General features: G+C 41.5%; 2 non-coding genes across 2 annotated transcripts; both read left to right on the top strand.

Annotated features, from left to right (window-relative positions):
- The first annotated feature begins 410 nt into the window (after window positions 1-410).
- Window positions 411-482, top strand: TRNAE-UUC. The gene has a single exon. It is a non-coding gene; the product is annotated as a tRNA-Glu (tRNA).
- Window positions 483-1,290: 808 nt separating this feature from the next.
- Window positions 1,291-1,362, top strand: TRNAE-UUC. Its single transcript has one exon. It is a non-coding gene; the product is annotated as a tRNA-Glu (tRNA).
- The last annotated feature ends 11,724 nt before the right edge of the window (window positions 1,363-13,086 follow it).

Genomic DNA, 13,086 nt, shown 5'->3' on the forward strand with positions numbered 1-13,086 from the left:
GCTCTCGGAACCGTTCAACAAATGTGGGCGCAGAAAGGAGAAGCCAACGCAAGGGGGAGGACAGCAGCGGGCTGGGAAGCGAGCCTCTAATGGGCTTGGAGGCCCAGAGCTCAGCACCCTCTCGCCTTGCATGTCGGATCTCAGGTCCCCCGGCAGCATGAGCAGCCAAGGGACCAAATCTGTTTGGCCCAGCCCTGCAGGCCTTGCTTCCGGCAGACACATCTCAGGGAGAGGCTGAGGCCAGGGGTAGATGCCTCACCTGCCTCTATTTCCCCGGGGTTTAGTAGTCTCCTGGGACCTAGGGAGACAGAATAGGTACAAAACATTTAGGAGGTTGCGGAAAGTGAAAGCAATAGTGTATTATAGACATAGAGAACAGTGACAGCTGATATGAAAGCACGTTTGCAAGCTCCCTGGTGGTCTAGTGGTTAGGATTCGGCGCTTTCACCGCCGCGGCCCGGGTTCGATTCCCGGTCAGGGAAAAGAAATCTTTTTTCCCTTTCTACAATCAATTTCAACAGCCATAGAAACTCTCCAGCTCAGCCTTCAGGGGAGAAAAGCAGAAATTGGCCAAGGCAGAAAAGGGTCCCACTCGGTCTTACCTTTCTGGAAAACCCTTTGGAGTTCGGAGAGAAAACTCCCTGAGCCTGAGATGATGCCCCTAATGGGCATGTACCCCAAGGAGATGAAGGCCACCAAGAAAGGTCCTGTAGGCATAGAGACCACAACATTCTTAGCTGGTTCTGAGAGCGAATGAAGGGAGGTAAGGACAATAACAAGGGAGGGGAAGGGGGGAGGGGAGAGGGGGAGAATCCCTTGACTATCCTTTGGGGAATGGCGGGACAGATGATGATGTATGTGAATTAAAGAGAGTGCCATGATAGCCGTTTGAGAAATGACCAGCATGCAGAATTCCTGAGAAAACAAGGGAACAGTTGTATGAACAGATTCAAAGTGCAGGACAAGGAGAATCAATATAGATGCAGGGACTAAAAGAATGTCAACGAGAAGAACACAAAAAGGAAGCGAATGTTAGGTCCCTGCGGTGACCCTTCTTTGGCCCAAGAAGAGCCCAGCACTTCTTTTTTTTTCTTTCTTTGAAGTAGAGGTCCATCAGGCCTGAGTAACGTGTGTTCTGTCAGACTGCGCTGCTCTGTCGCTTAGTTTGGCTTTGAAGCCTTTCTTAAGAGCTGGGGAAGTTGATACAGAACTGAATACAATATTTAAGGGGGGGAGGGGGAAGAACATAAACAAAAAACAAATAGATTAAACAAAAAACATTCTGTCAGTTCCCTGGTGGTCTAGTGGCTAGGATTCGGCGCTTTCACCGCCGCGGCCCGGGTTCGATTCCCGGTCAGGGAAAAATGCCTAGTTTTAGGTGTACTGCTTTTAATTGCTATGATTAAGGCAATCTCCTGCTAAAACTCTAACCCAGCTTCATGCACTTGCGCGAATACAAAAGCGAAAGTAGGTAAAGGAAAAGAAGACGAACTTTAAAAGGAAAGGAAAGGTTTGGGAGCTGAGCACCAAGAAGAAACTCTCCCGAAGTTGATGACAACCTCAGAGTATCGGGGAGGGGAATCGGGGAGGAGAGGAGGACCGAGCCGGGGAAAGGAATTTGAGATTGCTGAAGGTCCAGCCCAGGAACTGCTAGTCTCCTCGGCGTTGCCTCATTTCCCAAAGTGCCTCTGGTAATGGCTTCCCGATAAGCGAGCGCTGGAGGACGAGGGTTTCCGGACTAGATGGCGGGGCCAGAAAGGACTCAGCCATGGAATGCAAGGCTGAGAAGGAGTGAGGCAAGCAGCCAAACCCAGCGTTGGACGTGTTCATTTCAGGCCAAGGCCGGGAGGCTAGACCCACGGTGGCGAGAGGAAGCTGCTACAGGAAATGGCATGGGGGCGTCTGTAAGATGGGATTCGATATGGCAAGGAAGGGGTACAAACTGGGACGTTGCAAGACAGGACCTATATTGCTTGCTTGTATTTTTATCCTCAGAACAATTTCTGACACATAGTAGGCGCTTAGTAAATAGTTTTCATTTATTCATTTGGGGGTTCACTATGTGTGTGCCTCATTATTATAGGCACAAACTCAAGTTTGCGTATTTTTCCAACTTTGGGAGAGAGGAGTGTTTTATAGTTACTGCTCTAATTTTGCCTTTGCTTTGAGCTAATTGTGCTTCATTAAACTATTAAAGATACATTTATCTGTCTGGATTAATGAGGCATAGTTTTGGGAATGGGGACCCACAAAGTGCTACCCTGGGTCGTATTCACTTACACTGCAAATCTGTGAGTATTATAATAAAAAAAGTGTTCTCATTATTTCTGTAGATGAGTTCTTTTCACTCTTTGATGTCTTTCGGATATAGCTCTATTAGATATCTCTCTTTCCGTCAAAGGATATGCAGTTTAGTGACTTTGGAGTCATGGTTCCAGATTGCTTTCCAAAACAACTCTACTGTGTTGTCATAGGTGAAGCCCTTGGTTTGGAGCCCACAGTAGGGACCTTGAGCAGCCTCCTTCCCTGTCAATGTCCCTCCAAGGCTTCTCACCACCACCCTTAGGGTGCCTGTACTTTTTCTGATGTAATTATTTAAAAAACATTTTGTTAAAAATTTCCCAATTACATGTAACATAATTTTAACATTCATTTTTAAAAATTTTGAGTTTCAAATTCTCTCCCTTCCCTCCTTGAGAAAGTAAGCAATTTGATATCGATTACACATGTGAAGTCATGCAAAACTTATTTCCATATTAGCCATGTTGCAAAAGATAACACAGACCAAAAAAAGAAAAAAGAAAAAAGAAAACCAACCAAACACCAAGAAAAATAAAAAACAGTATGCTTCAATCTATTCAAAGTTCACCAGTTCTCTCATTGGAGGTGGATAGCATTTTTCATTTGCTGTAATCATCTTGAGGGAGATAGTTTCCTCTTCCTTAAGGAAGGAATAGACTTAGCCTCCAGTTATGGTCTCCTGGCTCTCCGGGACTCAAAAAGATAGGCACTGGTGAACCCCTGGTTACATGGGGGGAGGAGGGCAAGTACTTTTGAGAATGTTGCTCCTACTACACTCCACTTCCAGAATCATAACTGTCTCAAATCAGTCTTTTTGCAATCATTAGTACTTCTTTGAGTGAAGGTTTATTCCATTTTGGTCTTTGCATCCCCAGTTAGGTGTCTCCTTTTACCAATGTTTATCATCTTCCACTTCTCCTATAAAACTGGTGCAGCTTCTGTTAACTGTTCTTTTAACTCCAGATTACAAGATGAGCTGCTATTTTATAGGGGAAAAAATTGTATTGATATCTTTTAAAAATCATCTATATTTTCCATATTTTCTCTCCCCCTTCCCACATAACAAAGATTAAAATAGGGCAAAAAACAGTTCAGGAAAACTGACAAACATTTCTTTGAAGTATGACATCATAAGCATTGGTCCACACCTAGGTGTTATGTTACTGCTACTTTAGAATGAGTTTTATCAGAGAGCATCTAGATGATTGCACTGAGAGGTACTCATTACATTGTTTAATCTCACCCACCTCACAGCTGGCATATAAGCTAGTGGCTGAGCATATTTTTTCACTTGTCTTTATTTTGGGTGATAATAATAACATCTTCGAACTTTGTTTCCTTTTGGCTTCTTTCTCTGTTTTAGGTGATATGAAAGCTCATCCCTCTGTAACCTTTGAAGCTATGTGGCCGCTAGCACGAATTTCTTCTGTTTATGTTTGGTAAAGTTCAATCACTGTTTCTAGTCTCATCGTTTTCAATGCTGCTTCCACATTGTCATATAGTACATCATATATTGAGTTGTTATAGTCCAAACGTAGTGGTTCCATTGTTATTGATGCTGAGTATAGATTGCTTTTTTTTTTTTTAGGCAGTTGGGGTTAAGTGACTTGCCCAGGGTCACACAGTTAGAAAGATGAGTATAGATTGCTAAAGAAATGTTGGAAAATCAGTCCCATTTTACATCTATTTCTTGTCCTCCTTTCACCTTTATCTGGAAATTCTCCTGAGATGATGTCATGTTGAGTTTCATACCAAGCTTTTTGCTGTCTCTTCCCCCCCCCCCCAATATTTCTTAACTGTTTTGGGAGGCGATGCTACTTGTAGTTTTTTGCCATGCCAATAATATTTTTGCAAGTGACTGTGTACAGTAAACCTGTGCTACTGTAAGCTGCCACATCTATGTGTCACATTGCTCTCATTAGAATGAATCATGTAACCAAGAGAACATTGTACACAATAACAGCCACATTGTGTGATGACTACTATTGATAAACTTAACATTTCCCAGCAATACAAAGATCTAAGACACCTCCAAAGGCCTCATGATGGAAAATGCTATCCACATCCAAAGAAAGAACTATGGAGTTTGAATGCAGATCAAAGCATACTATCTGCTATTTTTTTTTCTCCTGTTGTGTTTTTCTTTCCTCTTTCTGGTGGTTCCTCCTATTGGTTCTAATTCTTACTTACAACATCACTAATGTGAAAATATGTTTAATAGGAATGTATATGTATAGCCTATATCAGATTGCTCCCTGTCTTGGGGAGGGAGGGGGAGAAAAATTTAAAACTCAAAAGCTTATGGAAGTGATTGTTGATAATTCAAAATAAATTAATTAAAAATTTAAAAACAAACAAAAAACAAAAAACAACTATCCCTGCCTTTGTCGCTCCTCCTAAGGATTTCTCAGCATGATGCATTCTTTTTTTTTTACTATTTTTTTATTAATTTATTTTGATTTATCAACAATCACTTCCGTATGCTTTTGAGTTTAAAATTTTTCTCCCCCTTCCTCCCCACCACCCTCCCCAAGACGGTGCACAATCTAATATAAGCTATACATATGCATTCCTATTAAACATATTTTCACATTAGTGATGTTGTAAGTAAGAATTAGAACCAATAGGAGGAACCACCAGAAAGAGGAAACAAAGCACAACAGAAGAAAAAAAATAGCAAATAGTATGCTTTGGTCTGCATTCAGACTCCATAGTTCTTTCTTTGGATGTGGATAGCATTTTCCATCATGAGGCCTTTGGAGATGTCTTAGATCCTTGTTTTGCTGAGGAGGGTTAAGTCTATCACTATTAGTCATCACACAACGTGGCTGTTACTGTGTACGACGTTCTCCTGGTTCTGCTCACTTCACTCAGCATCAGTCCATACAAGTCTTTCCAGGTTTTTCTGAGGTCAGCCTGCTCATCATTTCTTATAGTACAATAGCAATCCATTACATTCATATACCATAACTTGTTCAGTCGTTCCCCAATTGATGGACATCCTCTCAATTTCCAATTCTTTGCCACCACAAAAAGAGCTGCTATAAATATCACTGTACATGTAGTTCCTTTTCCCATTTGTATGATCTCTCTGGGATATAGCCCTAGAAGTGCTATTGTTGGGTCAAAGGGTTTTTTGTTTTTTGTTTTTTTAAACAAACTGTATTGCTACTCACAGGGGGAGGACAACAGCTGCTATGGGTCAGGGGGAAGATAAGAATTTATATGGCACCTACTATGTGCCAGGCACTGTGCTAAGCACTTCACAAATATCTCATTCGATCCTCACAATAACCTTGCAAGGTAGAGTCAATCTCAGTGCTCGGCTTCCATTCCGGCAGTGGGCAGTACTTGGGGCAATAGGGAAGGAGTTAGGGGGTATCTACACTTCTGTACAAGGCCCAGAGCCTTTCAGGGCTCAAACTTTATTATATAGAGTTTTAGATAAAGAGCCAGCATGATACCAATATGAGACTTCCCTGTAATATCTGTAGGACCAGTAAAGTGAGGGTATGTTCTAAATTGCCTAATAAGGAATAAATAATGAGGGGTAGGGATGTAGGGAACTTAATCCTAATTATGCCAATCCAGCAAATGGTAAGAAGGGTTAACTCTGGGCTTTTTAGCTTTCCCATATTTGCATGGGGAGGGTGGGAGGAGTCATTGATATACCAGTCAAATTCGTTTTTACCAATTAACAGAATGTGAGCTCCTTGTGGGCAGGGGCCCATTTTTTGGCTCATCTTTGTATGTTAGTGCCTGCGCATATTTAATGTTTAATAAATCTTTGTTGACTAACTGACTGTTTGGGTTTGGGCTGAGGCAAATTACTGAGCTATTTTGAGATCTCCTTTGGTGACTACTTTATCCGAACTAATCTCTTTTAAGGAACTGCGATCATCAGAGTCGATAGGTTTAGTTTTATCCATTTTTCAGAGTCAAAAGCTTGTTTAAATATCAAATGTGATCATACATGATTAAGAATGGTAGGGCCAGACTGATGCTATGAGCCCACTTGTTCAGCCACTCCTTCCTCCTTTTACCCTATTCCTGACTCCTTGGCTAGGAAGGCTTCCTGAAAGAAACACTCTTCTTCTCTGGAAAACGTATTAAAGGATCTATAACGCAATCTTCATTCTTCATCTTCAGAGTGTGAGATTCACTCAAGGAACACTCAAGTACCTCATGAAGGGATCACCTGGCTTGACCACAATTTTATAATTAGATTTTATAATTAAAGTAATATTAATTGTATAATATGTAATTAAAATTAATATTGCTTTGTCAAGTTCCTTTTCTGTGATTGGGTCAATGAAAAGCCCTTATACTCTGAGCCCCACCCCCTCCCAATTAAACATTTTATATTCTCCATCAAATCAACTTGAATGTGTCCAAGCATATTTTTCTATAGTCCCAAATTCTGGAAAGCTCTCTATTGACACAAATCTAAATCACACTCAGGACATATTACATGCAGATGTCATAGCAGCAAAGGCTGGTCCATAAAGTAAATATGCATAAAATAAATGCAATAATAAATATTGATAGATATCCATGAAAATACAAACATCAGTGTATGTGTATAGGGGAGAGGGGCATGTGATTCTCACCTCCATAGACTTGGTTTAGGCACAGGATTTAATCATAGATGATGAAACTTTAATGTGAATGAATGAAAAAGTACTTATTCTGTGTAAAACACTATTCTGCCAAGCAGTGGGAATATAAATAAAACAGCAAGACAGTCCTTGCTCTCTGAGAATTGACATTCTAACAGCACATTATAGGGAATTTCAACTCTAAATCAGATGTAAAGCCCCCATGATCCTTAGGCACAGCAGCAAAGTGTATGATAATGCATCTACTTTAAAGTTATTTGCACTAATAAAGTCACATCCATGTCTGATGTTGAACCATTGGACAACGTCAAGGACTTTGGTGGCAAAAATATTCCGTTCCGTCCCAATTGGGATTATTCCTATGTATCTCCACGGGGATTGATCTCCTTAATATTTGGGGTGGAGTGGGGTGGGACTGGGCTGGAAACAGGGCCAGGAGTTTGGGGGAGCATTGCTATTTGCAGGCCTCTTGGGAAAACGGTCCTCAGCAGAGTCCATTGGCTCTGAGGGGATGTGGTATAAGACGTTAAACAGTTAAAATAAGGCCCCTCTAGACAATCCCTCTACAACATCTCAACAGATTCCTAATTGAGTCAGAAGGGAACAAAGTGATTGCCTCAGCAAACAAATTACCCTTGTCTTTAGGAGTTTTAAAAAGCTAAGCCCTCAGGACTTAGGGCTGCCTAACCAGGGAAAAGATTTTTCTCCCCTTAGAGATCCTCCTTAGACCTTAAGTGGTGGGAGCTTCTGCTGCCTGGAGGAGAGGTGGAGCGATTACATTCCTTGTGGCCACCAGAGGTCCTCTTTAGCGCACGTCCATTTGGTACTTTAAACATCTAATCTTTTGAATTGTAAAAGGATTAGCTTGGGTTAGAAAAGGTTGAAAAGAAGGGAGTCTTTTCCTAAGCCCCAATTGCCTGCCAGTCAAATACTTCAGTTCTTAAATTAGTGACTGTGGAATGGGAAACGTATTTTTATCCCTTAAAAAAAATCTTAACGTTATATACGTTTCAACTTCAATTATTAGTTTTATTTGGATTTTGACAGTTCATGAGGGCCTGTTGCATTTTATTTTAATTTTTAAACCCCAACTTAAATACCAAAAAAACAGTATTACTCTGTACACAAAGAAACACAAAAAGAAAATTTTATATGAAGTCATAAATCTCCATTTCATACTGCTTCTTTTTTTAAAAAAGTATATAATAAGCCCAATACGTTGCTTTCAAAACTGTACTGCTTATATGTGCTTCCTTCTGAACTTCCTTCTGTTTTTTTCTATACATTTAAATATATATATATATATATGTTTAGCAATTGGGGTTAAGTGACTCGCCTAGGGTCACACAGCTAGTAAGTGTCAAGTGTATGGTCTGAGGCCGCATTGAACTCAGGCCCTCCTGACTTCAGGGCCAGTGCTCTATCCACTGTGCCACCTAGCTGCCCCTTAAAAATATTTTTAATGACACCCCTTTTTGGCATTACTATTAATAACCTTTTTTGTTCAGTCGTATCTGACTCTTCATGACCCCATTTGGGGTTTTCTTAGCAAAGAAAATGGAGTGGTTTGCCATTTCTTTCTTCAGCTCATTTTACAGATAAGGAAACCGAGGCAAACAGGGTGAAGTGACTTGCCCAGGGTCACATGGCTAGAAAGTATCTGAAACACCTCTACACATAAATGCCCTAGATAATCCCTTTCCCCTTCCTTAAACCCATCACCAATTAAAACCGGAGAAAAAAAGAAAAGAAAAGAAAACCCTTGTAACAAATTGGTATAGTTACACAGAACAAATCTATGTAGTGCCTATATCCAAAAATGTGTACTTCTTTCTACACCTTGAGTCCATCACCTCTCTGTCAGGTGGTGGTAGCATTCTTCATCATAAAACTTCCGAAGATTCGCTCAAGGAAGTAATTTAACAGTTTCAAGAGAAGCTTAAGCTGCTATAGTCCTATGAGATGGAGTAGATTGTGAAACCAAAACATTTTGTGACATTTTCTTGTAAAGATTCCTAAAAATGTTACCTTAAACTGTCTTGGGACTGAGAGATGTCCAAGCTCATTAGGGGAACTGCTATATATCTGTTAGGACATTTCTCACTAAGGTAAGAAATGCTTCGATTTTCATCAATGTTGAGTTAATTTAAAAAAAAAAAAGCATTTCTGGAAGACTTGAGTCTAAAATGCAGAGTACGATATGAATGTTTTCTCTTTGACACTGGTCATGGTGGGATGCTTCCCTCTCTTTGGCCTGCATTAGCATAATATACTTTGCTATTGTCTTTGTGCTTCTAGCTGACTTTTTGTGCAGTTCTGAGGTGGAAAAATAGCCATTTACTGTAGTTTCTCATTAGGATTCAGTCCTGTGCAATCTTTAGGTTTTTTTGGAGCAGATTTGTGGGAACTGGGTTGCCTGCTTCCGTTCAGGCAGCTGTTGGCTGGAAGTTCCTTGTCTGTTGCATTTTTTAAAAGTTTGAGGAGAAAGACCTTGAATAGGAAAGACCTTGAATAGGAAAGACCTTGAACCAGATTGACTAAGCCAGATTTAGGTCCACAGTATTTGGTGTTGCCAACAAAGGTTTGTGTTACTCTTGTTTGTTTTTTTATTTTTGCACCGACCTGATGATTAAATTCATTCATTCTTCCTTCCTTCTTCTTCTCCTTCTTTTGTTTCTTTCTTTCTTTCTTTCTTTCTTTCTTTCTTTCTTTCTATTCTGAATTTAACAAACCTCAAATAAAATGGGCATTTTCATATACATAGTATAAGGAAGGGTATTGCACATGAAACTGATGTTCTCTATTATGCATAGACTGGTTTTCCTCCTTCTATACTGGGCAATTTATAGTTCATCAGCCTAGGTCTCAGCCCAGAGTGGCTTCAGAGGGGATAGAATTGACCCCAGCTGGATGCTGGGCTCTTTCCCTCAGGCTTAGTCCAGTACCACACAATGCCTCACCCCTGCCCCATTCCTTCTGTTTCTCAGTTCTCTGGTCCATCAATACAGAGTGCTGCCATGCCATTGCTACTGCAAGCCTAGGCAAGTTTCTACTGTTTAGAGTTTGGATCTCCATGGCACTGTGGGGGTGGAGGGATGGGCCTGGGGTTGAACTCAGTTACAAGCCTAGACATATATTCCCTGTTAACTTTGCTTCTCCACTCTCATGAAGATAGATCTCTGCTGCGCTGCTGACTATGGAGGCCTTAGCAAATTTCTCCAGTTTAGAAATTGGATCTCTAAACACTGGAAAGAGGGAGGAGAGTCAGGGTGGGGGTTCCATTTTATTTCAAGCCTGTGGGTCAAGTCAGCTAGTGCAGTCTTACTACCAAGGATTTGGTGGGGGTGGGGGCTCATTGAGTAAAGTTAAGTAAGTTAGGTCATGGAATTTTTGCCTTCTTTGGTTCTTGGTGCCCTAAATCATGGAGACAGTTGAAATTGCCTTATTTCACATAATTTCTATTTTGCAGAGGTTTGAGAGGTCAAGAAGATAACAGAAAATATCTGGTCCTCCTTCTTGTTGGTCATGGGACCCAGAAGTTAAATTGCGTTCTATACACAATGGGACAGGGTACCAGAGGCCATTGTCCCATATCCAAAAACACTTCATTGATTTCCCTCCAATGGAATTATGTGCCTCACTCCAGGAACACCATATAATCAAATTTACAAGTTTTGTCTCTAAACAGATAAAAGAGCTTGAGTCCCTCTAACATCTTTGCTTTTCTTCTTGGCTTGCATCACTTCTTACAGTCCTAAATTAACCATCTGATTTTCTTAACAAGCCTTAATCACTGAATGGGTGTTGCCTCAGTCAAAGTAGGAAGTGGAAAAGACCTTAGCTTAAAAAGGCCAAGGTCTCCCACTGCATCTGGGCTATCTCCAGTCGTCCTGATCTATATCTTGCCACTGGACCCAGAGGGCTCCGGAGGAGAAAGTGAGGTTGGTGACTGTGCACAGCCCTGCCTCACTTAAATCCAATTTACTTGCAAGTCCTGGCATCACCTTCTTGATGTCATGGTCTTCCTCAAGAGCAAAGGACAAACATCAACAACAACAACATCAAAGAAAACCCATTCACACTTAATAAAAGAGAACAGGCATGACAGCCAGGACATATTGCTGACCTTCCCTCTTCAGATTCCAGAAGGGAAATGCAGAAGTCTAAGTAAGTCTCTCTGATGTCTGGGGATAGAGCAGAAGTTGGCAGAGACTCAGGCCAAGTTCTCTTGAAAATTCCACTCCCTACTCCCTGGAAAAAGAAAGACTGCATTTTTGCCTACAGGCTATGGCCTCACATGTTAAGGAAGAAACCCATCCTGGATAACTGTTGACTTCCTTAAGCTGGAATCATCAGATCTGAGCACTCATGGCAGCTGAGATGGGCTGGAGACTCAACAAAGAAGGAGGTTTCCAACTATCATCTGCCCAGCCCTTCTACCCAGCCTGGCTAAAGGTTGTCCCTAAGCCTGCCCCGATTCCCTTGTTGAACTGGTGAGGGTATATGTTCCCCAGGCACTTTCCTTCATTTGCAGGTGGACACTATAGATGCTTTGTGGATGTGGGGATAGGGTGGATGTTCCCTAGGAATCCCTTTCTGCTAAGATGCTCACAGCTCTCACAGGGCCAGAGAGCTGATACAGTAGCACTTAACTGCCTTTTGGTAAGTTGTCCCTGTAGACATAGACCCAGTGCTAATGCTTCAGCCTCCATTCCACATGTTCTAACCCATTCAGTTTGGAATACCCAGGAAAGAGGTTCACAGTTTCTTTATCTTTGGTTACTCCACATCTCTCTCCTTAGGGAAGTTACAAGAGATTCCATCTAGAGAAGCCTGTTCAGCAGATCACAAAAGCCTTTTCCCAGGTTGTCCCCCATGCCTGGAAGGTGCTCCTTCCTCCCTTCCTCACCTCCACCTCTTCAAGGCCCTAGGTTCCTTCAGAGCTCAACTTAAAGACCACCTCTTACATGCAGCCTTTTCTAATCCCCTCAACTTTTAGGGCCTCCCTACATCAGAAATTACCTTAGGTGCATTTTAAATATATTTTGCATACACTTACTTTCATACATGTCGTCTCTCCCTATAGGATGTAAGAAGGTAAGAGGTCTTTTCATTTTTGTCTGTGTACCCATAATACCCAGCACAGTGGACTCCTGGCTCATAGTAGACATGTAAAAATGCTTGCTTGATCCATCAATTGATTAGCAACCCTGCCTGCACTAGTATCATAGATCCAGGACACTTGAGCAAACAAAGGGCACAGGCGGCAAATAAATAGCTTTTTATCGTTTCTCAACTGGAACATGCCCGATCACTAAACATGCTTTTCTGTGCAGCAGATGTGGACGCTTTTTTGGTTTTCTTCATGGTTTTGCTCATTAGTTTCTGCCTGCCTTTGCCCAGCATCGCCTTCCTTAGTCAAAGACAGGGCCCATCAGGTGGCCAGAGAATTGGCTGTGGCCTTGTTTCTTTCCTGCATAAAAGGTTGAGTTGTTTGCCCAAGGGGCTGTTTTTAGGTAGCTAGGTGTCGCTGTGGATGGAGTACTGGAAACTAGCAAGACCTAAATCCAAATCTGGCCTCACTTATTAGCTGTGTGACCCTGGGCAAGTGACTCAACCCCCATTTGCCTCAATTTCCGCATCCGTAAAATGTAGTTAATCATAGCACCTGTCTCCCAGATAGAAACTAATCTAATTTCTAGATGAGTTTGCACTTTTAGAAATAGTGTTGTGGTGTTTTGAGCAGTGTTATGCAACCATACTTATCTGCCCCCCTTTCATACTCTTATTGGTTCATTGACTGCATGGATTTCTTGATGGAAATGTTCTTCTATTCTGGGAAGCTGAATTGAAGGATCTGTAAATCTTTCTCCTTTTTTAGCTTCAAGGCCTCAGTCAGGGACAATGCACTCACGAAGCACATCAGTGTGAGATGTATCTCTGCCTCTTCCCTGGACATGTTCCCCATCAATTATCATTTTATTTCCAAGAAGTACAACCAAAATAGCAAAGCCTGTAGTTAATATTGTTTACAATGACAAAATGAATAGTTAAATATAAGGGAATTGGTCTTTCACAGATCCATTGCAAAGCACTTTGCAAATGTAATGGGGTAGATTGGCCAAATGAGAGGGGGCGTGGTATGGGGGAAGACAGTCCTTCAAGT

Source organism: Vombatus ursinus, unplaced genomic scaffold (assembly GCF_900497805.2).
Source record: "Vombatus ursinus unplaced genomic scaffold, bare-nosed wombat genome assembly UNPS02010639.1, whole genome shotgun sequence".
NCBI lineage: Eukaryota > Metazoa > Chordata > Mammalia > Diprotodontia > Vombatidae > Vombatus > Vombatus ursinus.